The following is a 16,859-nucleotide window of genomic DNA, read 5'->3' as shown; positions in this document are numbered from 1 at the left end:
AAAAATTTGTGAATAATATTTTCTCAGTGTATTACTGTCCAAGATGTGATAATATTAAAAAACCCCAAATATTTCTTTGGGCTTACATGTAAGACTGCACCGCAGTTGCCCATGCTGGTTATAGTGAAATGTGATAAACTGGGGAGGTCATGCATTTTTGTTTGTATTGCAGCACCAAATTCAATTGATAAAAGCAGACTCATTTATGAACTTCTAGATATTTTACTCAAAGTAAATAATATTTTATGCTATAGAGATTTTAATACCGAATTGAGCCCCTTCACAAACGTTGATTCAACTAGATAAACTGCAAGGCTTCACATCTTTCATGCAATACCATTCCTGCCTTCTTGTCTTTCAGATGGTACAAAGTTGTGCCACAACACAGTTACTGGCAGAGAATCTGTCCTTACATCTTCCTTCTAAGTCACTGTAAATGGAGCGTTTTCATTCTCAGTACAAACTTATCTTTCCAACAGCTACAAAACTGAAGCTGAATCTTGGGTTCCTAAGGCTAACACTAAAAGGGTTTATTAGCTGAAAAAAACCCCTTCATCCCACAACTTTCAGTCTGTGGGATGGGATTCAATCTCATTTCATATGCAAACACTGACAGAAATCCTAAAAACCCCATGTAAGCCCCTTCAAGACCTTCATATTTGTTTTCACCTCTTCTGAGTGAGTAATTCCCATTAAACAGAAGTTCCGGCATGGTGCTATTGCTGACCTGTCCTCAAATGTTGTTCTTTCACTGCTTCATTTTGTACAAGCCTTCAGACTGCATACAGTGATAATTTCATTGTTTTAAAGGGGTTTATCACCAAGAAACAGCAAAGGAATTGGAAACGGAAGAATTTCCACCTCATGGTAGACAACACTACTGTGAAAAGGCAGGTCCATCTTGCTTGTGTGGATCAAAAGACATACAGCTCATATGGTAAAAACTTTTTCTTTTTTTTTTTAATTAATATTTGGTGTTAGATCACAGAAATAATTAAGTATTCAAGAATTATTTTAAAATTCACAATGGAATTCATAATTTACTATACCAATGCAAGGCTTAAAGTAGCATAAAGAATACATTCTCCACTTTGGGATGTTAAAGAACTTTGTTGTAGATTTACCTTATTAAAAATGTCCACCCACACAGTATGTTGTCCTTGCCAGCATATGTAAGAAACACTTGATGAGATGGGAAACCACTTGGCCTTTTCAACAAAAACTTTCCTACAAAGTTACAGTAAACCAGTACTCTCAGAAGTCGATGGTAAAGATGGCAAGTTTGAAAGACACTATCTGTTGTTTCTAAATGTTCAAATAGCAAAAAAAAAGAAATACGAGATAACTGCTTGATGCCCCAGATACTTTACAGTTCGTGACCACTTTGTAGAGAACTTAACTGAGATATAGTGCTTTTGAGACACTTGTTCAAACGCACACTGCTCTCACCAAACCTCTCCTCTCTGTCTCTTGGCATACTGTGCAGTTCTACCCTCCATCAGACTTATGTGCAGTATACTCCTAGATCTTGAGATAAACTAATAGGCATCTGAAAGACACCCCAAATGAAATATTCATGAACTGTCATAACATTCATTACCATTTTATGATTCTCTTTACTTGGTTGAACAACAACGCTTTCTAGCACTCTATTAAATCAGCTAGCAAACTTTATAAATCACCAGCTAAACTACATGAATCTGTCACTTCTTAATGTACTGTCTGGGCTCCAAAAATACTTGAGTATATGGCAAAGTCATACAACTTATAGGACTCTTTGCTGTCATTCTACAACATTGATTTTTCTGGGCAAACTATTATCGTACTAAGAATTCACCATCTTTTTTACAATTGAGTTCGAGTTTGGTAGCTAGATATGCCAAAGAAACACATAAAATCAAACAGATATTTACTTTTTCAGTGATGAAAATATACTTAGCTTATCTGGAAAAAAACCCCAAACGAATTTGTATGAACTTACCAATTAAATTCAAAACTTTTTTCTGAGCTATAGTGAATAGAATGTAGATGTGCAGATCTAGCTAAAGCTCTGCAAGACTCCTAATGTTGGACTGAAGGCTAGCTCAGGCAGCTGGAATATGATGCTAAATCCTAGTGAACAAAAGTGGAAGTGACTGGAATTGCTGAGGACACAGATAACCTAAAGAAGAATCAGACCTGTCCATTTCCATTAACATTGTCAGCTCTTGTTTGAGGGCCTTCTGGGCATAGATCTTCCTGGCTGTCTGTACTGCAATTTTTCCACTTATCTCTGCAAGATAACAATAGCTCTCATTCCAACTTTTATCAATTACTTGCTGCCCAAGATTAACATGATCCTTTTATCTGTTATATTTGCTGGAGTCAACACTGCACACCTTATTGTCTTCCTGGTTTTTTTTTCCCCACTTCCATCAGGTTTGCTTAACCTGTTTTTCTCCGTGTTGCTTGCTAAAATCCATAATCTATACAGTTCTTATTCATGAAAAATTTTAAACAATTCTCTGATGGCTGACTTTGGCCACATCAGCCTAGTCAATAATGTAGTTGAGAAAAAAACCTTTAAGCTGTCAAATAAAAAACAACACCCTGCCTCTAAACCAAAATGAAGCTATCAACTATCTCCTGATTTTATTGGCTGTAATTGCACCTGACATGCGAAATATTTTTCAACAGCATCTGCTTGGCTGATTCTACAAGATCACAGTTACAATAAACTTTGTCTTCTGAAACTGAAATTTTCATTATCTGAATCTTTGGCCTCTTTTCTACCATGTCCTGGGTCTTACTGGTTTGTGTGGCTTTTGCCCCTGAAGCTCTGGAAACCTAAGCTTATTTTGAAGCTAATTCCTTTCCTCTAAGGAGCTGGTAGATAACCTAGAAATTATCTGCACACAAAGTTAGCCTTCTGATGCCAGTAATCTATTCCTGTGACTGAATTTAAGCACCAGTTTAAGTGCTTTGTCAGGTTGGAGAAACAGAGTCAGGTTCAGGGCCCCTGACATCAGCAGGAGACTTATACAGAAACAAAATAACCTTTGGATTAGGCCAAGAGTATTTATAACCATTACAAGAACATTTGACATGTATCCATTAAAAAATTATGAAAAAGGCAGAAAATTTCAGAGTAGATTGTAAAACTTTGGTAGATTCATTTTAAGTTACAGGAACTTTTAATTGTTGGTACAGAAACATTGTGCCAAATGATATGAAGTATGATTTTGAAATTCAAGTTCAGAAAAGAAAAAGGAACACAGAGAAAATTATTATTTTGGATATGTTGATATATTAGGTGTTTTTCTTTTTTAAGATAAAATTAAATATTTTCATTAGCCCTTCAATTTTTTCACTTCTTTCTTGTCATTAACATGCCACAGACCAGAGATTTGGCTTTAGAGTTGATTCTGAACAATTTGCAACAAGTTCCAGACTTCATTTAATAAAAAGCAGTAAAGTCCAGTCTGGCATCCTAGTTCTGGCTTCATTGACTGCAATGGCAATATTCTCATTATCTTAAATAGGGGCGTATTTTATTTTTGGTGATTAAGTGCTATCACAAAAAGCTCTAACATCTTTCTTATTTTTTATAAACACGTCTCTGTAGAGCACATTTCCGAAAGATGAGCGTACAAAGGTGAAAGGGCTTTCCCTGGGTCAGGTCTGAGCTTCTTTGGAAGAAGCCTGTAGTTTACATTAGAGATGTAGTAACTAACAAGAAACATGTATCTACTGCAACTGAACTGTAGATGTTTGACTTTTTAGCTTGGGAGGAACACTTGCTTTGCAGATACCTTTCCAAATGTGATTTATTGTACCTTAAGGAAACAGAACTGAGTGTTGCTAAGGTTAGCAGAACAATATGGCAAAGGCACTAACAGAACATCACAAGATGGAAGTGATTGCAAATTTTCCATTGGAATGTTTTCCAAGAGGATAATTACTTTTGATTAATCAACTATTTCTATGGAGAAAAATCTTTTTCCTCAAAACTTTTCAGGTTATGAACCTTTTTGGTTTTAAAAAGTTTATCTTTTTAAAAGAAAAAAAATCCCATTTTTTTTTCCATGAAACCTCATTTTCCTGCTTCTACATCTGTTGTATTGCACTGACTTCAAACTTGGTATTGCATTGCACAAGTAGTGTCCTCTACAGGTATTTGACAACAATTTTGTTATGCTTCACATGTAAGGAAGCATAAAACTCAATACAAAAAATAATGACTGAAGTTTGTTTTAACTAAACTTGAAGATCACTGCTTTCCAGTTCAGGATATTTCGTGTGAACATTCCACATTATTATTGAAGTTCTGGATATGACAGCTTTATAGATTGCAAAGCATTCCAACTGAGATAATACATTACAGGTCAAAAGTTGATTTGGTGTTAATTGTCACATTCCATAAACTCCAGTTGAAATTTAATGCAATATCATCAGAATTCTGTGATGCACAATACAACACATCATAATGGTACCAAAATTGTCCTTGTTTCCAAATAACTGCCACATTTTGCTTGAGATATTTAATTGTTTTGTAACGATTTTATTTTGCTTCCTGAAGCAATGACCAAATTTGCTAGGGAATCAGTTTTTCAGTTCTGAATTGCAAAAATACCCCAAATCGAGACAACAAGAGTTTAAAAGATTGGCTTATAGATTTCCATCAGACATGACAATGGCTTGGAAGTTACTTTCGTTAAGGATGGAACATTTCCATGACAATATCTCACACCAATTTGTATTGTTAAAATGAAATATTTATATTCTAGACAGAGAAGGTGAGATTCAGTTGCTCAAATGTGTTTGTCTAGTGACATTTGAGATATCCTAAAGTATCAGTTACATCCCTGAATGACTGGCAATGGTATACAGTACATAGGAGACATCCAAGTTGCTCTGAGGCAACAGACAAAGGCTAGTCAGCCACCTAAAATGGTGTTGGCTCTCTGTTTTTTGGGTATCTGAATTGTTTCTATAAAGCATGTAGTGTCATTAATCCTACCACTCACTGGGTAGCTGGAAAAACACTTTCTACTGAATTGTAAGAGAAGGAGCTATGAAGTCCATGTCTTGCTTCTGATACGTATATCTTGACAGTGACAGGTTAGTTATGGACCTTGTCCAGATACCTAATAGTATAATGACATGCTTGCACACCAACAAATAAAACCAGAGTGCCTTACTTGGGTAAAATCACAGGGCAAAAGCACATGAAAGTGGTAGGATTGTATACCCACGTCTGAAGTAACTATTATTCCTTAATCCTGCAAGGCTCTAAGGAAATTTGCCTCTCTGCTTAACCCTTAGGAGTAAAGGAGCATTATTCCCATCTGAACTTAGTTGTCTAATTTCACTAATAAATCTAGTTAGCAAAGCCCCTGAGACCCTTTTCCTGTCAGTGGAGGCAGGCACTCTGAATTCCCTTCTGAAGGAGCCCAAGTTAAGCTTTACTCAACTGCTTTCTGCAAGGCTTACATTAAGGGATGAGATATCAGCGTCAGGTAATCTAATATCATTCTTTATGATCAAGTAACAAAAACTTTAGGGTTTTTTGTGACTATGGCAAGGATTTTCAAGTCTGCTTTTTTTCCCTAACTACTTTATTATCTCATATGAGATATTATCGTATCAAACTCATATTATCTCATAAGAGAAATGCTGTTTTATAAAAGTGCATATTCTTTTACATGAGATCAGGGAGACTGCCTTACATCAGACTTCCACAGCAGTAGAACAAAATATAATGGTTCGGACTCTGCTTTCAGTTATATCAGCTTGGGTTTTTGAGTTACCAGTGGATATAATGAAATTGCACAACTTAGGTATTGGCCATAATTATAGTGCTTAGAGATAATCAGATGAAAGATTAGTTGAAATATAGTGCTATAATCAATAGACAATAAGTAAGAAAACAATTAGTTTACCGTTTAGGAGAAGCTTGTTGCCTTTTTTAAAGAAACAAACAAGCAAAACCAACCAGAAAAAAACCCAAACCCAAGCCAACCCCCCCCTTCCGAAATTTATTTAAAGAGTTTTGGTTTTATGGAATTCTAGCTTAAGAATGTGATCAACATTTTTGCTATAGACATCTAGAACTCAGAAGCAGGACAGATATGTATCACAATTATGCCTAGATGGAAAGATAGGAGAAAGATAACTTTGTGAGAAGAAAATAATTAATTTTTCCTTGGTCATTAACAAAAAAAGATATAACTTAATGAAATGAACCCTAAATAAATTAAGAGTACAATATGATCTCCAACATCAGGCTTTGTTTGATAAGAACTTTGATGTACGTGGGCAAGATGGAACAGCATAAGGCCAGATGAGCCTCAAGAGACCTTTCTACTGCTCTCCTTGGGCATGGTCACAGACAAACCTCTGCAATTCATACTCACAACACTGGTTCCTAATGCTCATTTTGCAGACTAGGTTTTGGTAGTGCATATAGGGAAGTTCTCCAGGCTCTAGGCCCATCCTGTCTAACTTTCACCCATAACCCATTAGCCAGAAATAAAGAAACTTGGGAGAAGAGAGAAAGGAAGACTGTACAAAGTAGAGGAGCTGGCCTCAATCCAGACAGCATATTCTTAATGGCTTCTTTACAGTGGGTTTGTGATCACTTCAGTGCCAGCCATGAGCACTATCAGACCTTCAGCAAGACCAAGACTGACCCACAGTTTGATCTGCTTTGCTCAGCAAACCTCTCTGTTCAAACTTTCATCATAGACAGAAGCAACGTCTTCAGGCATTTGAATGCCTTTCGAACCAATAACATCAGAGAGTAACTTCCCTCAAATTTCCAGAAGAAAAGCTACTAAAACAGGAATCATATTGCTATTAACACTAGGCTGGTAAATGAAAGGACTGCCATTCTTTGATCGTCATAGGTCATAACATTAGTTGATACTTTTCAGAATCAATCAGATCTGCACCCAAATCACTACATAATAGCAATATTTTTATAGAATCATAGAATAATTTGGGTTGGAGGGGACCTTAAAGATTGTCTAGTTCCAACCCCCCTGCCATGGGCAGGGAACCTTCCACTAGACCAGGCTGCTCCAAGCCCCATTTCACCCAGCCTTGAACATTTCCAGGGATGGGGCATCCACAGCTTCTCTGGGCAACCTGTTCCAGTGCCTCACCACTCTCATAGTGAACTATGCATTCCTAACATCTAATCTACACCTACCCTCTTTTAGTTTGAAGTCATTACCCTTGTCCTGTCACTAAAACCCCTTGTAAAAAGTTCCTCTCCAGCTTTCCTGTAGCCCCATTAGGTACTGGAACGTGCTGTAAGATATTCCTGGAGCCTTCTCTTCTCCAAGCTAAACAATTGTCAAGTTCTGTGTATCACAAAGTGATGCAACATAATTTGCCATGATCTCTACACAAGTAAATATCCAGGAAATGGAAACACGACTTTCATTTTATGCCCTGTGACTAGACAAGATTTTACTTCTTAGCGTGGTGATTTTGGTAATTTCAAAACTATGGGCAGTAATAAGGTTCTTGTACATTAACTAGCTAGAAACAGTCTCCAGATATGTGCACCAAAGGAGTTATTTCTCAGGAGATGAGTCCTATGAGATGTGGAACATTCTGGATCCAATTCAACAGAGTATTTAAGCACATATTATTTCATTTTAAGCATAGGAGCAAATCCTTTATTTAAGCTATAGTTCTCAGTGCCTAAAAGAACTAAATTCTATTTTCCTGAATTCACAAGCAATACAACCAGTGAACAAAATAAAAATTAGATGGTGCAAGTCAAGCCATAAAGAACAAACAGCAACAATAAAGACTACTTGTTCTGGACAGCCTGTTTCCATTTAGCTTACAACCTCTCTGCTTTGCAACTGTTGTCTTATATCCATGTTTTCTCTATCACAGCTAGTTAATTCCTAAAATACAGTACACAACATTATTAATTTCCTGAACAGCTCTCCTCCTTGAATGAGGCAGATGTTCTTCAGTTCCATACTGGCTGTCAGCTTCAATTATTGTGGAGCCAGCTGAATTCCCCCAATAATCACGGTTGTCATGCTAGTTGACTTGGAGAAAGCAGGCGTGGTCTGTGAGATGACATACATATGCCTGCATTCTCCCCACTTTCTTAAAGATCCAAAATAAATTCTCCTGTAAAAAATTGTTTAAACCAAAACCTGAAGAGTTGTTTTTGTTGAGCATAGTTTTGGGATAAATACCGATGTTCAATATGTTGAAGTCCTAATAAAAAGAACAGGCTTAAGTGTTACCCCTCATCAGAAGAGCCCAAGGATGCAGCATTTACTAGCATTTACAGCAACATTTTAGCACCATTAGCTGACCTGAAGCAGTTTTTAATTCTGGTGGCTGAGAGTGAGCTGATGCATCACCAGCTCTACCATTCCCAAGCAGGGGACCTCTAATAAATTTGAAAAAGGTGACCCAGATATTTGTAGTGCTGTGCTCAGGTTTTCAGATCAGTATGACAATTCCTGTTTTGCAGCCTGTTAGTGTCCTTCCTATTCTTGTTCTCAAAAATTTTAATGAGGAATTAAAAAAAAAAAAAAGAAAATACAAACCAAAATGAAAATTTGGCTTGTCAAGAACAAAAATGTCTGGCACGTAACTTATGCACTGGAGTTTGGACTGCTTCAGTCCCCCTATGAATACAATGTCTATTTGGTGTCCAGCAGAGGAAAGAAGAATACAACCTTCATAGACATTTTAGTCTTTTCATAACCTAACGAATGTATATAAGCCTGCTAAAGAAGTGGTTTTTCTTCATTTTGAGTATTTTTGTTTGTTTTGGTTTGTTTTGTTTTTTTTTTTCTTTTTTCCTTTCTTTCTAGAATATATGTTGGGTATTTATGCTTTTTTCTCCCATTGTTGAATGCTGTCCTGTGACTTTGGTTAAAAAATTGAAAGAGACAGACTCCAATAATCTATATTTAATGGGTAATTGAATTAGGTATTTTCTCAAAACTACACATTCCAGCAATAGCTTTTTCACTGCTTCCAGCCTATACAAGCACAAGTTTGTTCAGTTATCTTCTGGCTATGATCCAGTCAGATAGTTAGATGCTTGAATGAACACAGAGAAATATTTTTACAGTGTGAAGAAATTTGATTCTTGGCTACAATACTTACCCTAAATTGCTTAGTCATGTGAAAGTATAATTTCACTAGCTAGCAGATATCCTGTCAAAATTCCACTTGCAACATACTTTAGCTCACCAGCTTTGACCTTTATGTAAGGTCATCTACACAGCTGTTTAAATAAAAATATACACCATGATAACTCACAGTGTGCTCCACTCATGCAGAAATGTGAGTGAACAGCTTATTGATTGTAGTGTCTGACATGACCTGTTTGTAATTAGGAAGTCAATAACCTGAATTCTTCCTCTCTTCTCCACCACCCACCTTTTCCCAAATTCCAAAAATATCTCTGCATTCAAATAGTGCTGATTTCGGATTCCCATCCCAATTTTTGAACACCAGAATTTCTGTAACTCTTAAATAATTTTCTGCATTTTACTTTGGTCCAGAGGTTGGGATGGTTGTTGTGGAAGGAATTTATGAAATAGTACAGAAATAATGTTCAAAAGAGATCTTAAAACATAGCAAGGATATAGCAGATTTTGGCTGATATTAAAATCATAACTGCATAAGAAAAAAATACTTAGCTGACAACACTGGCCGAACTATTGATGCCTCACTATTTGACCCAGCTGCAAAATAGCTACAAAGCATGATCTTCTCCCATCCTTACCACATGGCCTTAGCCCTTTGCAAGATGCTATCTTTTAACTTTAGCATCATTATCCCCAGTTGACATTTTCCAGTTACCTACTTGCTAGATACTACTGGTCTCTTTCAGTACATTTACAGAATGTTACAGGGCTTGAAAACATTTGAGGTTGTTGCTCAAGAGAGGAACAGGGCATGGAGATAAACTAATGGAAGAGATCAAATATTGAAATAACACGTGTAAAAGACTTCAGGCATCTTACATGGCATCTCAGAAAAGAGTCAATTATGGGGCACAGAAAGAATCTAATAATAACCAAAGTAGGCCAAATGCAAACATTGTCATCCTGGCAAAAATTTAAAAGAAGCTATACAAATAGCAGTGAAGGAAGACAAATATGCACACTCAGAGCATGCACACCCCAGAGTATCCTTACTGAAGCCCGTGATGAGAATATGATCTACCAAGCTCAGGGAATTCCAAATTCAGATACAGCTACATTTCACCTGAAAAGCCTGCCAAACCCAAGCTACTTTGCACTCCCAAACTGCCACAAAAACACAGAAAAAAATCACGGCAAGTACTTTTGTACTTACATGATTCTTTATACTGGCTAAAAAAGGAACAATGCACAATGTTGCATCATTTTCACTAGGCTTAAAATGCAGAGGCAGCATGTAAAAGCAGCAGGAACAGTAATCAGAAGAGAATAATGCTGCAGGAAGCCCAAAGCAAGGACCCGAGTTTCAGCAAGTATTTGAAAATACACAATTTGCTTTCTTGCAACTTCACATTCTGAAGGATTTGCATGCATATTAAGTACTGACAAAATACCAAAGTATTCCAAGACAAAGCACAAGCTTAAGAACCCTCAGAAAGACACATTAAGAATTATTCAGTGAATGCTGAAAAACAGAGTTGTTGAAAGGATTTTTTTTCAGTGTAAGCTTTCTTAAAATAAACATACATTTTAATAGACAGCATTCTCAGAAAGAATTTATTTCTAGTACAACAAGTGTAAAGGTTCACCCTTCATTTAAAGTACTATTCACTAGCCTACAGCCTTTTAAGCACTGTATAATTACCACATTGATGTAAGAGGATATAAATTTGCTTTCATGAAAAATGTCAACATATTAAACTTCAGCAATGCATTTGTATCATTCAGGGCATTTTTGAAAAAAACTAGGTGACTCCAGGAATTGTTTTCCATATACTCAGTTGTATTCACTATGAGACTTCTCCAAACTCTATCTTTTGGGAAGATGTGGGTTTATATCTTAACTGGTTTTCACTAACATTCTCTCACTTCCAGCTTGCAGTGCCTGAGCTGGGATTTGGAGGGCTCTGACACATATCCAGGTAGTGATGCTCTCCCTCCCTCTCCAGGGGACATTCCAGGACTTAAACACACCAGTTCCCAGAACTCTTAAGTTATATGTGCTGAGGGTTTGTAATTTAACACATAGCATGCACACATTGCCCTTCACAAAGGTTTTCATGCTTTTTCTCAGAAACTTGTATATTATTGTGGAACCAGTCTGGTAAATTGGATCAATTCAGTGACATAATTTATGATATGAGACTAACCACAGCATCTTTGAAGCACAGCTAAGGGGTAAACTTTCGAGTGGAAATGAGATGCCATTTTGGAAGCAGGAAAGGGATGTGAGAATTTAAAGTGGAGAAAAAAGTGTAGAGTCGTAGCTGCTCTCCTTAAAACCCAGACAAAACCAAAAAATATTCCCCCATTTCCTCCTTTGTACTTATCTTCAGAATCCATAGAGCAATACAGAATGCTTGCCTTCCAATGCCTGATTCTTTTTTTTTTTTTTTTTACCAGGGCTTCTCTTTACTTGCCCCAGATTTATTTCCTCTGATCTTCACATCAGCAGTACCATGGCTGATCTTCATAGTCCTGCTGCAAAGCACCCCTTCCCTTCTCCTCTCCACATTTTCATGTAGTTAAGAGAATTAACTTGGCCTATCAGATATCATTAGTATTTAAAAATAAAAATAAATTTCTTCATCTATTTATGGATTTATCAGTTATGCTTACCTGCATAGCAGGTAAGTGGCAGAAGTGCATTCAGATCCCTCTGCTTCTACTCCTCAATGCTATTCCACAACAACTAAAAATAAAAAGTTTATTTATCCTAGACTGGAAAATCTAGCTCTGCACCACAGCCTTACTATTAACTGAGGTACTGAATGCCGCAGCAATCTTATTAAATTGTATTGTAGAAACCTCAAACCATGCTATATTCTAATAGCAGAACTAGGTTTGCTTTTTTCTTTTTTAAAACAAACTAAAAATACTCGATTTCTCATTTCTGTACAGTAAACCAAACCTTGCAAGAGTCAAAATAAGTCCCAGTCTGATTGCAGTAAACACTTCAAAGTACAGCATACCACACTCCCCCTCCTATCCCACCACCTTCTCATACTATTTGACTGAGGCTTTCCACCATGTGGAAACATTCTGTTTCAAACGTGCTTCTCATCTTTCAGCGAAAAGCATCTGCCTAGGCCAGATGCTTTGGTTGTCTTCTTCGTTTATTTACTTGGCTGTTATTTAACATGAAATAGTTAGCACATGATGACAAATGCAAATCTAACCCTCTTGCAATAATTTCTTTCCAGACATAAATGCTTGTTCTTCGTCCTGGCTTGTCCTAGAACAAACAGAGACTAGAAACAACTGTTTGTTTCCTGGAATAAATTTTTAGGGAAGGTGTAAACTTGCATTCATTACCATTAATTAGATCAAGCTAATTAGCAATTATTTCCATTTAAAAAGGAAAAAAAATGTTTAGTCTAAATAAATCCTGATCTGTGCACGTGTGTGCTCAAGAAAGTGGAGCTAATTTCTAGGAGTGCATTTCATCAGGTAGAAGGAAAGTGAAGACTTATCATTAAGAGAACTGAACTGAAACAGAACAAAAAGGCATATCAGAAGTGCCACTTGCTGTATTTCTCCTTTTGAGTGTGTATATGGCTGTTTTTCCACTGTTTTAAACATATGGCATAACAAAGGACAACTGGCACTTGAGGTCCTACAGAGGAAGTGAGTTTGGAAAGAATACTTTCAAGGAGGAAAGTGTTATCAAAACTGAGATAAATGACTATTTCTCTCAGCAGTAATGCCAACTTATGCATCCCCTGTGCCCTTCTTACTCCATGCTCTTCTTCTCTCTGGTGCTGGCGCCACAGCTGGTGTGGCTGCACAGGGAATGAAATCAGGGCAGTGGTCCCGTTTAGGAAAATTGCTTAAAGGCAATAACCCCTTTAGGTGCCATTGTAAAGGAAGGACTTAGATGGATAGAATAGAATACGTTATAAATGTTTCTTTTTTCTCTAAAGATAGATTTTGGAAAGCCTTACCGTGAGAGAAGCTTCTGTCTGTGCCGCGGCTACGCAGCCCCACAGGCAGGACTCGCATCAGGGGAGCGGCGGGGCCCCGGCGTGTGGCTGGGTGAGGTGCAGCAGCAGCGGTTCAGTGAGCCATCCCAGCGCAGCGGGGAAAGCGAGCTGTGCTTCAGTATCCCATGTTCCTGCCTTTTCCAGCCGAACTGCAGTGACAGAGCACCGAGCTGTCTGTCAACAGAAAGAGGGATTTTTTTTTTTTTCCCAGTTGCATAAGGAAGCAGTCAGATCTGGCTGTTCTTGTAATTTATCTCCAGCTCAGCTGACTAAGATGTACAAGTCAGGAAACTAACATCTTTCTTATCAATTTTCCAGTCATTTTTTATAGGTACTGTGAACTACATTGAAGCTACCCTTCTCAGTTCATTGTGGTGGGCTGTGGATCTGCAGCAGAGCTCAGTCCATCTTATGTAGCCACTTTGAAATATTTGCTACAGCAAATTATTAGCTGATAATGTTTATTTAATGCCCTCTTGTAGCAGTCGTAGATTATACCATCCCACTACAGAATTATTAACAGTCCAGAGAACCCTTTAGTTGTTAATGACAGAGAATAGTTGGATCCTGCAGCAGTGTTGCTTGAATGACTCTTTCTTTAAAAGCTGTATTGTATCAGAGATTTGTTTCAATTTACATTACCACTGATGGACTGTCTTCAGCCTTTACACAGAATTCCAATTAATGTCAAAGAGGAGTAATCACACATTAAATGAATGGAGAATATTTCCCTTAAAATTTAATGTGTACATGAGATATTAACTATGGTTTTACTTAACTTTTATACTAGACCATTAACTATAATTTGCAGAATAAGGAGTTTCTGAGTTCCCTCCCCCCACAGAAAATGAAGTGCTGCTGTTTCTGCAAGCATAGTCTTGCTGAGCTCAGAAATGGTACTGGAGGCTGTAGAGAAAATGGTCAGTGAATTCCCCAGACAACTTCAAAACAACTCTCAAACCATCTCACACTACACCCACACATGAGATTAAGCCTCTGAACTGAGATTAGCTGCCATGAAAGATGATAGGAGAGAGTCTAAACCAACAAAATACTATACTAGTTAATGAACTAGTTAACTGGGAATTGAGGGGGAGGATTCACTGTCTATGAAGAAGGAGAAAGGCCAAACAGAATAAAAGGAAGAATATTAACACACAGTAGAAAAACTCCATAAAATGTACTTTTTTTTTTTTTACTGTAATGGGATGAGCAGGAAAAGAGAGACAACAGCATAAGTAAACATATAAAAAATAATGGCAATACAGCTTCCAAGTATCAAAAGATGTGTAATTTGACTGAGACAGTTTACATGACACCTTTTCTGTTGACGACAAAAAAACATAAAACCAACACACCACACCCAATAATGCACCACTTTCCTGGAACATTACTGAACTAAGGCCAAGATTAAGGTTAAAGCCCTTTGAAGTTTCACCTTCGTATAACTGCTTATCACACCAATTTAAGTGCTTTGCCCTCCCTCTGTTTTAGGCTTTGGCATTTTTCTTACAGACAGAGTGGAGGACTATGTGCAGAAATCTCAGCACTGAGGAAGGCAGCACCCACGGCCACACTCTCAACACCTGCTCTCAGCAGTGTGAGCTGAATCAAAGCCTCAATAAGCCCACACAAATGCAAAAGTGGCTGGGGATGAGATGTTACAGGAAGAAGACAGCATTGAAAGGCAAAAATCTGTCAAAGAAACATAGTTTTATACCAGGGAGAAACCAAATCAAACAATCTCTCACAGCCCTTGTCTGTCTTGTTCTCTTACCTGCATCTGGTCTTTAAACAAAATTTGTGCTCCCTCAAGAGTACTTATAGTACAGAATCAGTGACAGTGGGATGCAGTGCAGCATCCAAGAATTATTTCTAAGTGCTCACTTGAACTCATCTAAATCTAGTACTCCTTGAGCATTTCATTTTTTTCTATGTGGTTTCCAAGTTAAAATGTTGTAAAAGCCTTCGAAGGAGCCTTCAAAGGCTGCCTAAGTAGGGAAAAAATACATTTTGAAGAGGACTGTGCTATCTTCTAGAAAAACTAAGTCCTTACAAAAAGGTGAAAAATCTTACTAGTATTGGTTTTAGAAGCTTCAGCCAGAACTGGAGTGTTTAATGAAATCCTGTCCTTGAAGGAAGGACTCACTAGCCACATCAGTTTTCTTAGGTTCAGCACTGGAAAGCAGTGACTCAGGCAGGGACTGCTGCAGCTAGGAAAAGAAAACCCAAAACAAAACAAAGGAAAATAAAATAATTAAAAAAAAGAAAATGGAAAAAGAGAAAATAGAGGAGTCTGCTAAAGTTGAAAGGCTATATTAGGCTTGGTGTATGAACAGTGTATGATTATAGGTGTAACTTAAAAGCAAAAACCCCCACAGAAAATGCTTGGAAAAGGAGATGGGGAAAGAAGCACCAGGGAAACAATGGAGAAACATGAGGTTATTCCTGTGTGGCAGACCTGGCCCTACTCCATAACAAAAATATGCCATTTCTATGGCAGGTGGTCCACCTCCATCACATGGCCAGTCTGATATGAGCAAGCAGTAGACCTGCATGTGTCATGAAGAGAGAGCTTCATGTCATTATCTACACCCAGGGGAAAAATCTGAAGATGGATAGGGCAAGAAGAGTATTGGCACACACAGCAATAGCAACAATGTAAAAGGCAAAAAATGAAAGCACCGACATATCCCCAAATGCCTTGTGGGCTGATCACATTAAATAGAAGAGCGGTGTGATTAATGACACAGAAGAAACGGATACTAGCACAGGGAATTTTTCAGAAATATAAGGTTTGCCAGAGAAAAGTGCCAATCCCACCATCTCAACTGGTCACAAGTGTGCATCAGCCAGAGTGAAAATGGACGTCTTTTGGTTGAGGAAATCATGAGTGTATGACCACTGACTGAATTGAAAGAACTGAGCTGAAAGAATTTATGTTAAAATGGAAGGACACAAACCGAGTTTCCACAGAAAAGCCATATGTTGCATCATGCAGGAACTGCAACAGGCACAGTAAGCCCCTACTCAGCTGACAGTTATAGTAAGAAGCAGGATGAGTATAGAGATAGATAGGCTGCAAGAGACCATGGAAGAAGAAACATCCCTAATATTGCAAAATAAACCAAACCCAAGTATAGCATGCAGATATAGTAAAATGTGGCTACAGGAGCTGATGCAGTCAAGACTCAGCAGTCATAATCTACACATGTGAAGGCAAAAGGTAAAATGAAAAACACAGTCATCCTCCCAAAATATCCCAGAACACAAATGCACACACGGAGGAAGTAACTTGCAAACTCACCACGTTATTGACAGACTGAACAACCTCACTCATAATGCCTTGCATGTTTGCAAGATCTGAAGAAGGGAAGCTAGGCAGTAAGTGCTGGCAGTCCCTGCTGCCCATACACAGCATGTGGGCAGTGAGAATATCCTTTGATGACCTGAATACTGGTAAGGATGTCCAGAAGTTTGTCCTTGTTTCTACTTGTAGTTTTTGTTCTTTAGGAGTTTATTTTAATACAGTTTTGCTTATCTAGAGTGTATTCAATGGCCACATCTACATGAAACAGTTGCTAGATGTTGGCATACCATTGACACATTATATATCCTCTTAAAACCCGTCAAAAAAAGATGCAAGAAGAGGAGTCTACAGCATTTGCTTGGCTTGAGAGCACTAGGCAAAATACTA

At 37.7% G+C, this 16,859-nt stretch overlaps 1 long non-coding RNA gene across 1 annotated transcript in view; it reads right to left on the bottom strand.

Moving 5' to 3' along the window:
- Window positions 1–13,332, bottom strand: part of LOC108507339 — a 48,712-nt gene extending 35,380 nt beyond the window's left edge. Inside the window, exon 1 of the long non-coding RNA XR_001878091.1 lies at window positions 13,124–13,332. This is a non-coding gene — a long non-coding RNA (uncharacterized LOC108507339). The remainder of the gene's footprint in view (window positions 1–13,123) is intronic.
- Between the last annotated feature and the right edge of the window lie 3,527 nt (window positions 13,333–16,859).

This window comes from Lepidothrix coronata, unplaced genomic scaffold, assembly GCF_001604755.1.
Source record: "Lepidothrix coronata isolate B3197 unplaced genomic scaffold, Lepidothrix_coronata-1.0 Scaffold7, whole genome shotgun sequence".
Taxonomy (NCBI): Eukaryota; Metazoa; Chordata; class Aves; order Passeriformes; family Pipridae; genus Lepidothrix; species Lepidothrix coronata.
This window is presented reverse-complemented; position numbering and strand designations above follow the sequence as displayed.